The sequence below is a fragment of the Sinohyriopsis cumingii genome, chromosome 18 (genome assembly GCF_028554795.1).
Source record: "Sinohyriopsis cumingii isolate HCF-2022 chromosome 18, ASM2855479v2, whole genome shotgun sequence".
NCBI classification, from domain to species: Eukaryota; Metazoa; Mollusca; class Bivalvia; order Unionida; family Unionidae; genus Sinohyriopsis; species Sinohyriopsis cumingii.
This window is the reverse complement of record NC_142978.1, coordinates 25,538,917-25,555,454: the sequence shown is the minus strand read 5'-3', so window position 1 is coordinate 25,555,454 and position 16,538 is coordinate 25,538,917. Positions and strand designations below refer to the sequence as shown.

Genomic DNA, 16,538 nt, shown 5'->3' with positions numbered 1-16,538 from the left:
CGATGACTTGCGAAGCGTCGATCCAAGAATCAAAACTGGGTGGATATCCTTTCCAACGTACTTTGACTTCTTTGACACGTCGTTTGCCCACTTTACGGGTTCTGCGTTCGAGAATGCTTTCGATGTCGTACACGTCGTCTTCTTTTTTGGTGACACGTTGTAACTCGGGCAAATAAAACGTTCCTTTGAGCACTTCTCCGTTCATGTCTTCCAATTTATAGACGGCAGGATGACGGCCATGCACTAGTCCAGTGACGCGAAACAATTCGGTCGTCCAGTTAGGTAAGTAACCTTTGTCGAAAGTGCGTTTGGTTTCGCCAATGCGCACCCAATCTCCTACGGCCAACATTCCACTTTTCTCGGGGACAGCCCTCGTCGGGGACGTACCAAACAGACGCTCAAACACCAACACTTCGTTGTCGGGAGTCACGTCTTGCGGGGCACGTCCGATGCTTCGATGGTAAGATTGGTTGTACGCTTGCACCAGGTGCGGTAAGATGTCGATGTACTTCAGAGTGTGGTGATGCGTAAACTATTTCCACATGCGTTCTTTCAAAGTACGTTGAAAACGTTCCACGATGCTGGCTTTGGTTTCGGGATTCTCGGTGGTAAAAAAATGAATGTCACGTTTCTTTAATTCTTTTTGGAAAGCTTGGTTCAGAAATTCGGTGCCTTTGTCCGTTTGCCATCGAAGAGGGTGACGACCGCTTTGTTTCAACACCCGTTGCAGGGCTCGCACTAACTCGCTGCTCGATTTGGAAGTCAAGGGCACGACCCAGGCAAATTTGGAAAAGACGTCGATGACACAAAACAAATATTTGTAGCCACGATTGTAGCTGGCCAAATGAGAGACATCGGCTAAATCGGCTTGCCATTGATGATCGATGCCTTCCACTCGGGTGCGACTTCTGGCAAACTTGCGTCGAATGGGTTTGTGTAAAGTGTAGGTAGCTTGTTCTTGTAACCATCGTTGCACTTGAGGTAAACGGAGACTTTTCAGTCGCGTTTTGGCAGCACGATACAATTTTTGAACTCCTGCGTAACCTGCAGGATGCGAGGGATCGTAGTAAATGCTGGCTAAGACTTTTTCCATTTTTTTTTGTGTTGGTTGGTGTGTTAATAAGACACCCACTCTTGGAGGATGCTACTCTTTTTTTCTTGGGGTATTTTCTTGGATTGCAATGCTTTGCGTGTGCGGCCAGCAATCGGTGTCGAAGAGGAGAAGGATGTCTGAGCGGGAGATATCGGTTCTTGTTTCACTTCTGTCTTCACTTCTGTCTTCACTTTCTTTTTCTCTTGTGAGGAAGAAGGGGTGGCCATCATCTTTTTAATCCATCCAATTCTGGAGGTAGGTGGTGTTGTTAACTTCCGTACTTTTTCTGGTGGAGTTTGAAACCCTTTCTCTTCTTCTCCTTTTTCTGTCTTGGTCACGGGTACTGGTGGTACTGGTACTGGTACTGGTGATGGTGCTGGACTTTTCATCAAGGTCTTAAAATCTTTCAGAGTGGGTAGAGCTGTTTCGTCTAAAGCTTTCTGGTGAAAGAGTTGCAGTCGTTGCAAGAGTTGACCGTACTTTTGCGATTTTTCTGTTTCGGACAAATCTTGGCGATCCATCAAGGACTGCAATTCGTGTTGTAACTGGGACATCTCGCTCAAATGGGGATTGGGAGGTAAATGCGGGGTGTGTTGTTCTTGCCACCGATGGTATTCCATCCATTGTTTGTAAGGTACTAAAGCTAGTTTTCGTCCTTCCATGGGGTTGTCAGGGGTCGATTCTGAGATCTTGGAACTTCCGAGGCCTTTTTATCTTGCTCCCACCAGTCCTCCCAACATGGTTCCCAAGACTCCTTTCAGTATGGGGCCTAACAAGAGAGGTAAAATACCTCCACGTTGCACTAACATCTTCTTTTTTTGACGAATGGGAATTTTCTTTTGAACCATTTGGCGAAGAACGTGACGATGTTTGCCTAAGCATTGTTTCTGGTGTTTGGACAAAGGAACGTGCCTTTCAAAACGTTCAAACAACATTCGCACACGGTATCGATGACCTCTTTGGAGGCTGTTTGAATGAGTTTTTTTCGTAGGGGTGGAGAAGCTTTGGACAGGACAGATAACATGTCCCCATGTTTGGCTAAACGTGGTGGCAGTCCTTTCCTTTTCTTTCCTTGGGGTTTTCTGGAGGGTGACATCTTTGAGTCTTCAGGAGCATCAAAAAAACACTGATACCCGACTTGGTCACAGGCCTTTTTTATACTGGAACGCGTCGCCACTGATTGTCTTTACGTCGTATTAGTTTGAGGACAGGCATGACACGTCGTGCAGGGGTACGTAACGGACTAAATCGAGCCAGTTCTTGCTTGGACAAATCCAGCAAACTTTGTAACATGCCCGATCTTTCTTGAACTTTGATTTTGGGAGAAGGTACTTTGTGAGCAGCAGCCACTGCCACTAAATTGGAGGGTCCTGCCACTGGGGAAGTTCTTTTGGGGGTCATCAACGGAGAAGTTCTTGGTGTGATCAACGTCTCCAAGTACTCTTCAGTTCTGGGTGTCATTAACGGAGAAGTGGACAAACGTGAAGTTGCCGGAGACGCAGTCACCGCCGTGGCAGGTCGTGGTTTGCGAGTGTAAGGTTGCGTCCTGGCCGAAGTGCCTCTCTTGCGACTAGTTTTCTGTGGACTTTTCTTTTTCTGGGGGCTTCTTTTCTTTTTCTGGGGTGGTGGTGGTGTCTGGTCAGAGGAGGGTCCTGCCACTGGAGAAGTTCTCCTTGGGGACCTGGTCTTTTTCTTCTTGGGGCTTCGTTGGACTTTTGTCTTGGGGATAACTTTGGGGGCATTAGGATCCCATCTTAAGAGTGAGCGAATGATGACCCCTCCTAGAGTACCGCTCCCTCCAGGTTTCAAAATGATTTGTTTTTTGGTTTGAGTGTCGATGCGGGGATCGGCCAGTTGGACCAAAGCGTCTTTGTTTCGATCGAAAAAGCGATTGGTTTGATGAGGAATCTGAATGATTCCTTGGAGTAATTGACGTGCCGTCACCGTGAACCATCGTAAGACTTCTTTGAGACTAGCTTCTAAGACATGAGCTCGAGTTTGTTGATCTTTTTCTCGACTGATGCCATACAAGGCACGAATCAATTTGACGGGAAGATGCAACTGAAGGGACGTCATGTTCGCACTGAGAGTGAGACAGACGAAAAAGGGTCTGAGGTTTTTATAGATTTTTTTTATGGGGAGTGAAATGAAGTCGAGGACGGAGACGTGTACAGGACAGGCCCTCCGTCTTGGCACCAGTGGTGAAACAAGTGGGTACGAAATCGCAAATCCTCGGGAGTCGTAGGTTTCAAATCGACGAGTAAATAGGCGTGTGGAGTTTGAGTGGCATCGTCGTACGCCTGAGTCAACCAAGGCGTTCCTAACTGTTTGGCTAAGACTTGCACTTGCGATTTATCTCGAGGGCTTTTAAACAAGACCACGTAATGCGCATTGAGACTGATGGTGCGATGGGCTTTACTTTGTTGAAACAAATTTTGGGTGATGTAAACGACACTGGCATTACGGTGATGCCCTTTGCGCGTGAACCACAGTTTAATTTCTTCTTCGTCTTCTCCTAACATGTCGTCGAAAATGACCAAATGGGTTAGACGGGAGTCAGAGACGATGCCATCGTCTTCTTTAGGAATGCCTTCCACAAACACGATGGAATCGCCTTGACTTTCTCGCAAGAGGCTGTACGCCGATTGCCACTCTTTGTAACACCACACGATTCGTTGAGGGGATCGATCAATCAAATGATGTTTATGTTCGATCAAACGTTTGACGAATTCGGTTTTGCCTGAACCGCTAGGTCCAGCAATGAGCATGTTAAAAGGATGGCGAAGATACAAAGCCTCCCAACTGGCACGATCTAAGTGTTCGTCGATGACTTTGACAGTAGAGAAAGAGGGAGCAGAGACAGCAGAGGTAGCCATGGTGTGAGAAATGTCACTTGTGACACGAAAAACAAACAAGACAAGAGTTTATATACTTTTTCAGAACACGTTTATTGAATGTTTTTTTCAAACATGAATACGAAAGACAAAAAATACATAAAAGCCAAAGGCTTAAGTACAAGAATAAAAGGCACATGATAACCATCAACGTGGAATAAACACAAGTGTCTGTACAACATGTTTTGGGTAAAGTTCTAACCAGTTCTATAGTAGGGGTAAGGTCACACAAGTGTCCTCCCGAAAGGGTCTTTCAGGCCTGTCCACGACAGTCCTGTCCTGGGTGACGGGTTCTTCTGGCACCGTCACTAACACAGGTTGAAAAGTAACTTTTTTCCTTGAATAACTCTCGTGCATACTAGGCCACCTCTTGTGTCCAAGCCTCAAAACCCTGGTCTCGGTGATGTCCAACATTTGACTCCTAACCAGTCTGGTTTCTTCTTCGTCAACGACATGGTAAGTTACTTCAATGAACAATGAACTATCGATCTTGCCTAGGGTTCCTTTTCATATACAGACCAATACCGACGTGACCGTACGGTAAGGTGAAGTGATTGGGAAGTCGCACTCGCTTCTGGTATACAATTTGATAGACTTTTTCCAAGGGTCGACTGACGATGTGGTGAGTGGGTAAACGTACAATCTTGTTCGGTTGATAGGTGGTCACTTTAAAGTTTCCATCCTCTCCCGATTGCAAGGCTTCTTTCAATACCCCAAAGTTGACCACTCGACTGGTACGATGATTCAGAGTCAGTCCTTTCACTTTGCACGTCGTGTGCACTTCTCCTTGTTTGTCCCGGTATTCGTAGCCGTAATTTTTGGGACCACCACTGACGAAACTTAGAATCTTGTCGTCGGGATGCTCGTCTGTCCAGGCTCCTAAACGGTCTCCTTCGATGTCAGGGTGCTGTTGACTCGGGTGATGGATGTAAATGCAACTGTCCGTGTCAAAGTACAGGACGCGTTCTTCTAACAGTTCTAAAGCTTCGTACAATTTTAAGCGAGCATGAGCTGTCACGTAAGCCGCAATGATGACATTTCCAAAAGGGTCGTCTTGTACAAAGTCCAGATCTTCTTCGTAATTGACCAAGATCAAATCCTCTCGAACGACGTCACGTGTTTCATGTATTTGGTTTTGTCGTGAATCATCTGAAAGTAGCGGGAAGGTTCTGTCAAATATTCCGTCTTGGGTAAACACGGTCGTTGTGCCATTTTACCCCACAAGCAATTTAACATCACTTTGGCAAACGATCGCCTGCCTTCGTTTTTTTCGATGTGGTCTAAAGAGATGCCTTCTTGTTCGTAGTATTTCTCTTTGAATTTTATTTGGTCTTCGGGAGTGTGACACCAGGAAGGATAGCCGCTGGCTTCTTGCTTCAGTTTCAAAAAGGCATCCACGTAGTCGGCGAAAATGCCTTTCTGAGTAGGGTCACCCTTGTGGTACTGTTGTGTCTTGGGAAAGTGGCAAATTTCGTACACTTCTAACAGTTGGTATCCCATGTCCAGAGCTTTGAACAATTCCACGCTGACCCAGGTTCCCGTCAAGGCCCGTTCTTCCTGGCTGTGATGGCAAGGTTGGTCCTGGTTGCACGTTTCGGCACAAGTACGGCACAAGGGAAACAACAGTTTGCCTTGACAATGGTGAGGTAAGACGGGATGGTATAGGTTCGTGGGAGGCAAAATTTACACTTGATCAAGCCTTCGTATTGTCGAATGTTTTTCAGGTCGATGTGTTCCGTCAGCAATTGCGGGTGCCCTACAGGAAAGCGACAATATTTGCACACGTAGGGATACAGCGAACACACGTCCAAGTATTTGATTTCTTCTCCTTTCTCTTCGTCGGCTTGGTACAACAAACAGGTGGCATTGGTCCTTCCTCCGTACAAACTATCCCTCGGGTTCAGCGGGTCCATGAACTGGTAACTTTCCACGAGGCGTTTAAACTCGGGATCGGTTTTCATACGGTGATCGTATTCGTGTTCCCACATTTCCACCACTTGGTATCCTTGCTGTTCTAGCTTTAGGCGTCGCTGACAAGTGTCCTGGTACAGGTCTTCCATGGTCCGTTGTAAAAACTGATTTTTAGTGTCACGGTCAGGGTAGCAGACGGGACATCCGTGAAATAAGCAACCGTTAAACTCGTACACGATCTTGGAGTTTTCTAAGTCCCAGCCATCGACCGAATACGTTCCGATGGTCTTTTCGCCTCCTCCTTTGCGGGCATGCTGAATCCATTTGTCTTCCTTGTCGCACAAGTAATGTAACCAACGTAGGGCTTTGACCGAGTATTGACGCTTGACATAGTGGGTCGTTTGAGGACTGATGACAGCCACGGTGTTTTCAGGCATGAATCGTTGGCGGTACACTAAGGAACACGCTTTGGCAATGGTGCAAGCTTCTTTCAAAGGATCGACCCCTCCGTGTTCCATGAACAGTTCTCGAAATTTTCCACAGCAACGCCGTAAAATGTCCACGTCGGAACGACAATACTTTAACATTTCTTCCTGAAAGTCGAAAGGGTCCGAGGCGTGAGCTTGGTACCAAGCGTAGAAAGCTTCTCGTTGTTCGGTACGCATGTTGTCGGGGTCGTAATAGTGAGCCTCAGGCAAATGGGGTAGAACAGCATGTTGATTGGCTTCCGTATTGAAAAAGTGTGGAAAGTACCCTTTAGCCATTTCTGTCATTCCAAACGTTTTAGGCATTCGGCTCAAAGGCATGGCCAAGTAACTCATCGAATCTTTAAACTGTACTTGTCCCACTTGCATGAAAATGATTTTGGCTCCGTTCAAAATCACTTTAGGACGTTCGGTGCCATGTTCCGTATAGTACCTCAAAAGAAACTGTCCATCGTATCCGGAGAAATTGTGAGCCATCACTGTGGCATGACGATGACAATCTCCGTAACGTTCGATGTCCTCTTGGCTCCACGTCTTGTCGATGGGGTCTAAGACCCATTGGGCAAAATCGGCTAACGTGTTTGGTCCCCGAAAGATTTTTTCACGCCCTCCGGGAATCTTGCTGCAGTGAGGGCAATGACTGAAGATAGGTTCTTGAATGCACTTCTCGCACGCTCGATGAGCCACGCAGAAATTAGGAATGTGAATGCTGGTCTCTTGCATGCATTCGAAATCGAAAAAGATGAAATTGACTTTCTTCTTGTGACCATCCTCTTTCTCTGGTGGGGGATGGTATTTTTGCACGTAGCATTCGTGTTCCAAGTCCACGATGTGGTGACAAATGTGACATTTTTTCTTTCCTCGACATACGTGTGCCTTGGCATTGTTGGTAAGTATGCCTTGTCCACAGGTAGGGCACAATCTCAAGAGTTGACAAGCACATTTCTGCTGTGAACCTTGCGTCTTCAGATGTTGCTGGTAACAGGCAGGGCTGACAAACGTACGCAGACAAGTCGAACAAGGCACTGGTTCTTCGCTCAGACAGGGTGGAGAGGCCAAACATCCTGGGCATTTCAATCCACAATGCTTGTGTTGCTCTCGATTGTTATAACCATAATCACATTTCTCACAATAATAACCGTATCCCAGGAATCCAGTGATACTGGTAATCGTATCGAAATGGTCATCGTGATGATAGACATGAATGTATTTTCCGTCCTTAAAATCTTGGCCTCGAAACAACAGAGGCCCGCGCATTTCTTGAGGGTGCACTTTCAAGGTGTAGCGTGGAGCTGGGGCATCTTGCAATTTTTGCATCTCAGGAATGCCACAGGGTGTGTCTTTGGACAGTCCGGCTTGTTGTAACAGGAGTTCTGCTTCGTTTCGTTGTTTGGCTCGATAGGAACGTTGAATAGTGTTCCAGGTTCTTTTCCATTCTACCGTGTCGTTCTTGTTGGCATAGGTTCGTCCCACCACGATGGCTCGAGCTAAACACATCTGGTCTTGAGGGTTGTTAATTCGGACGAGACTTGTTTTGATGTTGCGAAGGTCGTCCACCAATAACATCTTTTTGCGTCCTGTCCCTTGAGGAAGAGAGACGTGAGCCATTTTCAGTGTGGCTTTACCATCGGTGATGTCAAACTCGTCATTAGATTGTTGTACGTGTTGAATCTTGTCCATGACTTTGGAAGGGGTCAGTTCTGTGGGTCTGCTAAACTCGATCCAAACAGGGGATTTCAAACCGTCGTGATCTATGGATAGTGTCAAGCGATCGTCTTCTTTGGGTTGACATTGTCGCTTGAGTGCAGTGAGCAAAGAATCCCACATCTCGGTGATAAACCCTTCTGCTTTCTCTAAGGGTACGTCGGCCTTGAAATCTTTAAATTTCACCGTGTAGGTGTAAGCCGTGGTTCTAAATTTTCTAGAGGAGCGCTTTTCCGTCTCTCGAATGGAATAGTATTTTTCAGGGTTGACTAAGGGTGACGAACTTGGTTTAGAGGGTTCGGATTCTGGTTCACTCATGTCCTCTTCAAAATCACTGGCATGAATTTGTACCAAGATTTCATCCCTGGTACGAGGCGATAGATCACGTTTCTGCCTCTTACTTTCTTCTTCTTCTTCTTTCTTCTCGAATGAATAGGATCGTTTCATCTTGAGTGCAAAACGTCAAATGACTCAAGTTCAAACACCATAGACTAATTTATAGTCATGGCAAACCAGCGCGTATATAAAAAGGGTGTGTCTTGTCTTTTCACTATTCATTTCACTCTCAAACCGAGCACAACGATGGAAGAGACTACCCAGATGGAACGTTTCGTCAGAGCTTTGCGAGGGGTCATTAGAAAATTCTCTTCAGACCAGCCGACGGACTACTCTCCTTCCTTTCGAGATAAGAGTCAGGATACTTGCTATATCTGTCAGAAGAAAGTGCATTGGTCTTCAGAGTGTCCAGACCGTCAAAAAAGAAAAAAAACAGGGGCTAAAAAAGACAAAAGTCAAGATACCTGTTATTATTGTAAAGAAAAAGGACATTGGTCTCCAGATTGCCCAAAAAAGAAACAAGAGGAGTCAGAAGAAAAGAAGGATTCTTCGGAAGAAGAGAGGGATTCTTCGAAAGAAGAGAGAGATTCTTCAGAGGAAGAAGAGGAAGAAAGAAGACAATTCTATTTAAAAGAAGCAAAGAAACAGGAGAAGAAAAGAAGAAGGGAAGAAAATGAGGTAAAAACGGTGAAGAAATTCAAAAAACAGAGAGACTAAACAAGGAGAAAGAAGAAGTCAATGAACTTTTAATTAAAGTGTTCTGTGGTGAATTGTGAATTGGATTGTAAAAAAATGGATAAAAGAATACATGAATGATATAAGGTAAGTGTCTTTGAGTTTTGATTTTAAAATAACAAGCTACACTCACGCACTCATACACAGACACGTACTATAAGGGTAAAATGGTTGGGGTTTATTTTTGAGTTATTGGCAAATTGAAATTGTATTTCTTTTCGAGAAATGTGGGTGGCCCTGAAAAGGGCCTTTTTATTTTGGTGTAGGGGTGAGTTTAACCAATCAACTTTAACTGCCTTAAGCCTTTGCCACGGCCAAGGTCTACTTCTGATGATTGGGTTGAAATCACTAAGGGTGGTACGACAGGCTTAGTCACAGGGTTGGCGTGTTTAGCTCGGGAAGGTCGTATTCTCTTCGGTCGTGATAAAGAAGTCTGATACATTTGTTTCAGACTTCTTAACTCCGCTAAAATGTCCAACAGTACCGTAGCCGTTTGATTTTCACCCTCTTGTTTCTTTGCTGCTACTTCTTCTTGCTGTTGTTGCTGTTGTTTTTTTCTTACCTCTTCTTGTTGCTGTTGCTGTTGCTGTAGGAGAAAAGCTTGTTCCGCTTCCTTTTGTCGTTGCATAAATTTCTCCAATTCTTCTTTCTGTCTCTGTCTAAAATTCTCAACTTGCGGTAATGAAGAAGGTAACGAAGGTTCCGGAACAAATTCTTGCGAGGTAAGAAAATCCACAAAATCCCAATGTACCTCTTCTGAAAGTAAGTCCGGGTTCCCTTGGGCAGTCTCCCCTGCTGGTGCACCCCAATGGATCGTTTTCTGAGTTTCCGTCATGTTGAATCACTGTCGCATAGATTGACTGCACACAAGCGCTAGCGAATCTATATAGTCCAACTAACGTCACAGACTACTCTCTTCGGATTGGATGCGGGCTGACTGAATTTTGTAACGCGTGTTTGGATTGGTGAATGAACTCAATCCGTTTCAATCCTACCTCTACCTATAAATAAGCGCAGTTCAGTGCATTGATTCACTTGTTCTCGTCGCTTCAAGATGTGGACCGATGTGCAATCTTCTACGCTTGTGTCTTCCATGATGTTCCGGACGGACATACCCATGTATGTCCGATCCAAGTGGACCGTTGTCCACAGGACAAACACCAGCCTGTGGATACGTAGGATCTACGTTGAAAGACAAGGATGCCTGAAAAGAGTGCTGATTTACGGACCAACAGTGAGACGTAGCCTAAGGACAAGAAGAAGACCAATGCGGTACCCTTTATGTTAATGAATACATTAACATAAACCCAAAGGCCCTTTTCAGGGCCAGCCATATTTCTCGAAAAGAAATAGCCTTTCAATTGCCTAAATTTAAATTTAAATTTAAAAAAAATTTAAAAAAGAAAAAAAAAAATCCCATGTTCAATTCCCCTTGTCCCTAAACAAACCCAAACTCTATTCCCCCATGTTAAATTCCCCTTGTACGTAGAGTGACCCACGATTTTTCGCCATGTTAAATTCCCCTTGTACGTAGAGTGTCCCACGATTTTTCGCCATGTTAAATTTCCATTGTACGTAGAGTGTCCCAGGGGTCCCTGTAATGCTAATTCCCATTGTACGTAGGGTATCCCACTTAACTACTACAGAGGTTTGATTAGTTTTAAATTGGCCCAGTTCGGACGAAACATACAATCAGTCTTGATGGAGTTACAGTCTGTATTGTTTGTAGACTTGTACCATGACAATTATGGATTCCTGCTTCAACCACGCGAAAGTACTTCCTAAAAGATACAGAACACATCCCCCTTTTTATGCAACGGTGAGGACATCCACGCCTAAAACGTGAGAGAGAGAGAGAGGTGAGAAAGAGGGAAATATAGATTTCCAATCTAATAATGTAATCCATTTGTTTTTAAAGTTTCGGCGTGCAAGATGTGTCAGTTACTAAAAATGTATATCGATATTGTATGTGTTGGAATATGTGTGCTAAATGGATAAATGAAAGAAAACAAAATATATTATGAATCTTTGCAAAACATTATTCACTCAAACAGGTTCAGAAACAAAAATGTTTGCTACTGCAAATACTTTTATTTTGTATTATGTATGTTTATTACAGTTAAGTTCTCCAGAAACATTTATTAAAAAGAGTATTATTTTAGAGTAAAAGGTCTCATTCTTTAAGCTATATTAATTTAAATGGTTATGATTTACGTAGAGAAAAAATACAAATCCCGAGCAAGCTTATCCATTTTATTCGAGAATTATGATTAGGTGGCAACACGGTTTTATTCTTTTTTCATTCGAGTTTGTTTTATAAATCTTAAGACAATAATACTAGATATGTAGATATACCAATGCAGTGTGTCAAAGGTGTTTTATTCAAATGTGTTTCATTCAATATGTAAATTCAATAATTTGCTTATCTTGTCTAGCTATCAATGTGGAAACAGATCAATAAATGTTGCCCAGTGAAGATATAATAATTTGAATGTGATCTAGTATAAACACCAGGTAAATGATTTCTTAGTTGGGACACGGTTACAATATGACACCAATTTGGGTTTGTGATAGTGTGTGTATTTTGAAGTGTCTCCAACAATGCTCTTCTCGTCTCACAATTTTTTTCTCAATAAATCTTCCAATGTTTGCCCCCACAGATGAAACAGCTCCAATATTTTTGGATGCGAGCCGTGCCGCCCCAACGGACTGCGCCATGGTCACTACTGAGCCAGAAGTAACTGCACCTCCATACAACCCCATCATTGAGGCACCTTTTCAACCTGCTGCAATACCCGCGCCAGTGAAACTAATCATTGGTAAAGCGAAAGGGGCAGCAACAACAGCTATAGCTGCTCCAATAATTTCTCCCCAAAATGCTGGAAATACAAAAACATTTATACTTGTTTTAGAAAACATCGGTAATATCAGTGTAATTATATGCCTTAAAGTTAAATGCAGAAATTCAGTTGTACAATATTTTGGGCATGTTAATTATTTTTACCTGAGTTATTTGACTTGAATCGGTGTGCTTCTCTACAAAGTTTCATTCATTGCATAAATCTTGTGAGAGGTTTGAAACCATCGTGTCTTCTCACTCCAACAGCTGTTCTGGTCACGGTCTAATGTATCAAAATAATGATGATTTTTGTTTTCTAAACCGTACATTAGGAAAGAAGATTAATATTAATATTAATTGAGATTAATATTATTATTTTGATAATCTCCACAAATACTATTTCATCGTACTGATCAAAAAGCAATTCGTGAAGATGTTTATTTCCTGAATGAAACTATAATACATATACTATCCACCTATGACCTGCTTCTTGAAGAATAAGAGTGTGTTTCTAAATGTGGGAGTATCGGCATTATCTAGATTATACTATATTACCTACCAGTTTTGATTATGTGAGGTTTGAAGTACAAACAAGGAAGGCTAGCATGCGTAATTATATCTGCTTTGAACTCCTGGATGCAAAATATTTATATGGACCCCAGTTCAGACACCTAATATCCCTTGGAAGTAAAGAGTTTTGTTGTCTTGGGTACATATACAGATATTTCAAGTACTTTTGGTATTATTTTAATTATTAAATAAAGAATGATGCTGATATACACTGTTACCTCCTTGAATATATTTTCTATTGGAAGATTACGTGCTCAACATTTTCGAACCTGATGATGTCTATAGGTCAGAGACATATGTTATATCTGATCCTATCCCGATACTGACCATATCATGATTGCCCTCAGTGTCAGATGAGCAATAATCTACAGTCGGAAAACGAGTAGCCAAATAACGCGAACATACATATATATATATATATATATATATATATATATATATATATATATATATATATATATATATATATATATATATATATAATAGGATAGCAATAAATAAGAATGAGTTTGATCTTTTACCGAAAATAGACTTCTGATTAACTGAACTAGAAAACATGTCATGCTGTATGATGCCCAAACGATGAAACATTAGTTTATACTTTGAGTTTTTTTATTTAGTGTAATCATTTGTATTATTCTTCCTTTGTTCTACACATAATTACAGACATACAAACGAATCTACTTGTATGAATGCACGTAGTCATACATAGATAGTTAGATACAGAGTGTGCAAGGGTCTGAGTGCCACTGGAGACAACCTACCATTAGTGGGTTTAGCAGAAATTAAAAGTACGACGAGGACCCATGTACAAACTGCGGTCTTCATTCTGAAAGAAATTAAAGTAAATACATTTATATCCCGACGATTTTCATTATAGAAGAACTCTAAAACTAATAGGCTAGTATAGATAAACAAACACTTATTACAAAAACATCCTTGTCATTCCATTTTTAAGGGTGAATATAACTTTAATAGAAAGCAGTCGATTCAACATATCGAAATGATACACGCTTCATGCATATACGTTTGTATTCATTTGCTACCAATTTAGATCTGCAAGATTGTTCATTCGAAGTTAACAAGATGTAGAAAGTTTATAGCATACATTTATATTTGCGGTTTCAGCGTGAAAGTCACAGTGACTATATCTAGTCCTTAAAGCTGTAACGCTTTAACATATATACTTGTGCAAAATCTACAAGCGAGCGAAAGTTTTCAGAATGAAGCGACTGACCAGAACATGGATTTGATAAAAAATGGCAATCATCCTGCAGTGACTTTACGGTCACTTTAAAATGATATTGAATAGATAGGATGTATAACTGTGTTTACCATAATAAAAGCAAGCCTTGAACAAAAGATCACTAACTTGTTACTGAATAAAATCCCTTTCAAAATGATTCAGTCAATACACTTGGTCGATTTCTTCGTGAAGTTCGACATATATTACATTCAGCTGGGTTTTCGACATAACCTGTTTTTGTCGCTCATCGGTGTATGCACATTTTAATGATATTGCGGTAATATGCATAGACGAGGCGGCAGTTGAAAGCTGTTACTATTTTAAGATCTAGTATTGTTTATCAAATTTTTATAGCCAGATTACTGTTAGTGGTCCTTCGATGCACAGTTAGCCTCTTGATAAAGTAAGATTTAATAAATCACCTTACCAGTAACTTAAATAAGAACAGTTAAGCTTGGTCACAAAGGGAAAGTTTCTTGTTCTCTTAAAATGCAAGGCGAACATGTAATAGAAGAGAAGAGTGTAGAAGGGTGTAGAAGACAGCTATAATTGTTTCAGCATTTGTAAAAGTTTATGTCAACTATGTGTGAACAACGTTTTGAAAACGATTTTGTGGGAAATCATCTCATCATTTATGCATTTTAATCAACACACATTCACCCACATGTCATCTTGGAGCGAAAAGGTCAGACAATATAAAAAGCTGCCACTTTTAGGTAATTACATAAATTATTTTGTTATATTCCAATCCCATAAAGTCGTTGATAAAAAAGGATGAAATAATCTACAAATATCAACCTATTTCAAAACTCCAATGGGGTCCTTGAGTTCTCCTGAAAAACGAGAATGTAGAAGCTAGATAGTAAGTGTTAGAATAAGAAAATAAGAGCATTTATTTGTTTCAACGCCATTCGCATTAGTTGCATGTACACAATCAATATTGCGAGACAGGATATGTCTTTGCACAATGTTTCCGTGTCTTATTTTGTATAAGTGCCAGTTTTAAGTTTTACACAGTTGCTGCTACTTTTAGCCATACCTTTTCTCCTTTTGTCTACCTCTGAAGTAAAGGGTGCATTGTGTATGTACACTTATATGCAATTACCTGATTCTAGGAAACCAACATATATGCCACGATATAGATCATCATGCAATTTCTGAAAGCTAATTGAGAACTCATTTACTACTTTATAATGTATTCTATAAATATAGCCATCATGTTAAACTCGAAATAAATTATCTTGCACTACTTTTCCATGTATTTTAATCAATGTTTGCGTGTTTCTATTTATACGTTTACTTGAATCCTCCGTAAATGACGTTCCAAGCAAAACAGCGAAAGAAATAAACCAATCGGTGCCCTAGTATTTTCAAAAACTGTCTTTTGGCTGATAGAACTGATATATTGGTTATAGAAATGTAAATATATGCGTTAAGATATGCTGTTATAAACGTATAGCAGTTGCCTACGATATCTCAGGTGTATATAATTGAGGTTTACAAATCTTTCGGTATTTTTCTGCATAGTGCCACTTGCAGTGTGCGTATCTTATATCATGAGTCACTTGTCCTGCATCACCATTTGATTTCTGGAAAATGTCGGGATTGCATATAGACCTATATGTTGAACAGCATACTGAAAATGATGGTTGACAGTTCTACAATTGATCTTTGGAACATATGACAAATTATATTGGTGCATTTGTTTATATATTCTAGGACCAGACCGAAAGGGATTTACATGTTCCACCAATCACAATACATGTAACAAACAATTGAGTAAGAGTTGATTGTACTTTCCATGTAGATCTTAATGGCTAATAACATGAAGAAGATGTATTTGACTGTGCCGGCCGCGTATATATGGTATACTTGAAGTGACATTATAACTATTACTGCTGATCTTGCAAGCATTCTTAAAGACAAGGATGGCATCAGTTTGACTTCGTGCGATTTCATATAGTCTCTGCAAGAAATCTATTCGGCAAATGTACCACGGTTAACTCATTTTCCGCCATTACATTGGTGTGATGATTTCAGAGTGAAGCAGAAGGTAGAGTTGGAGACGTTTTGGTAGCATCAGAAAGATGAAGTATTTTTTCAAAAACAAAGACAGCACGAAATAAGAAATAAAAAGGGGAAAATTAAAACTTTGAACAGACGTTATTTGGGTTCGTATTTGTCAAAAATGTGACAGTTTCGAATGTTATATCAATTTGGGGAGCCTAAATTGGTAGACCTGTAGAACTAGGGGGCTAAACACTATGCTACTTGATTTAATAATACCGTCGTTTGTGATATTTTAAATGTATGCGTGTTATTGATGATTAACTGTTGTGGTACCATAAACGGCGCTTTTGCACAGAACACGAGGTAAATAAATGATCCTGTTCGCTATGATCACTGTGTCTTGTCGTATTTGTCTGTCTTGCCTCGACTATTTCTTCGTCATGTACAGATATGTTTGGAAACAATGTTTTTCAATTTCTCGGGTGACATTTTCGGCGTGATTGGTATTACTGAATCAGGACATGTTGCATGCACGTTTACAACAGCAGATGTAGGTTCTACTTTGTCCGTTGAAGTAGTTTCGCACGTTTTTTGGAATCGTTACCTTCCCTGGTGCAACTCTATACAATGAAAAATATAGTTAATCTAAGTCCATGAAATAATATCATGGACAAATCCAGTAACAATATATGATAATTACATTAAATCGAAACCC

The 16,538-nt window shown here is 41.3% G+C and overlaps 1 long non-coding RNA gene across 1 annotated transcript; it reads right to left on the bottom strand.

The window, feature by feature from the left end:
- Positions 1-11,176: 11,176 nt before the first annotated feature.
- On the bottom strand, positions 11,177-16,448 carry LOC149776251 (uncharacterized). Its single transcript, XR_016416201.1, has 3 exons — positions 16,157-16,448; positions 13,332-13,396; positions 11,177-12,037 (listed from the first exon to the last, which is right to left on the bottom strand). It is a non-coding gene; the product is annotated as an uncharacterized LOC149776251 (long non-coding RNA).
- Between the last annotated feature and the right edge of the window lie 90 nt (positions 16,449-16,538).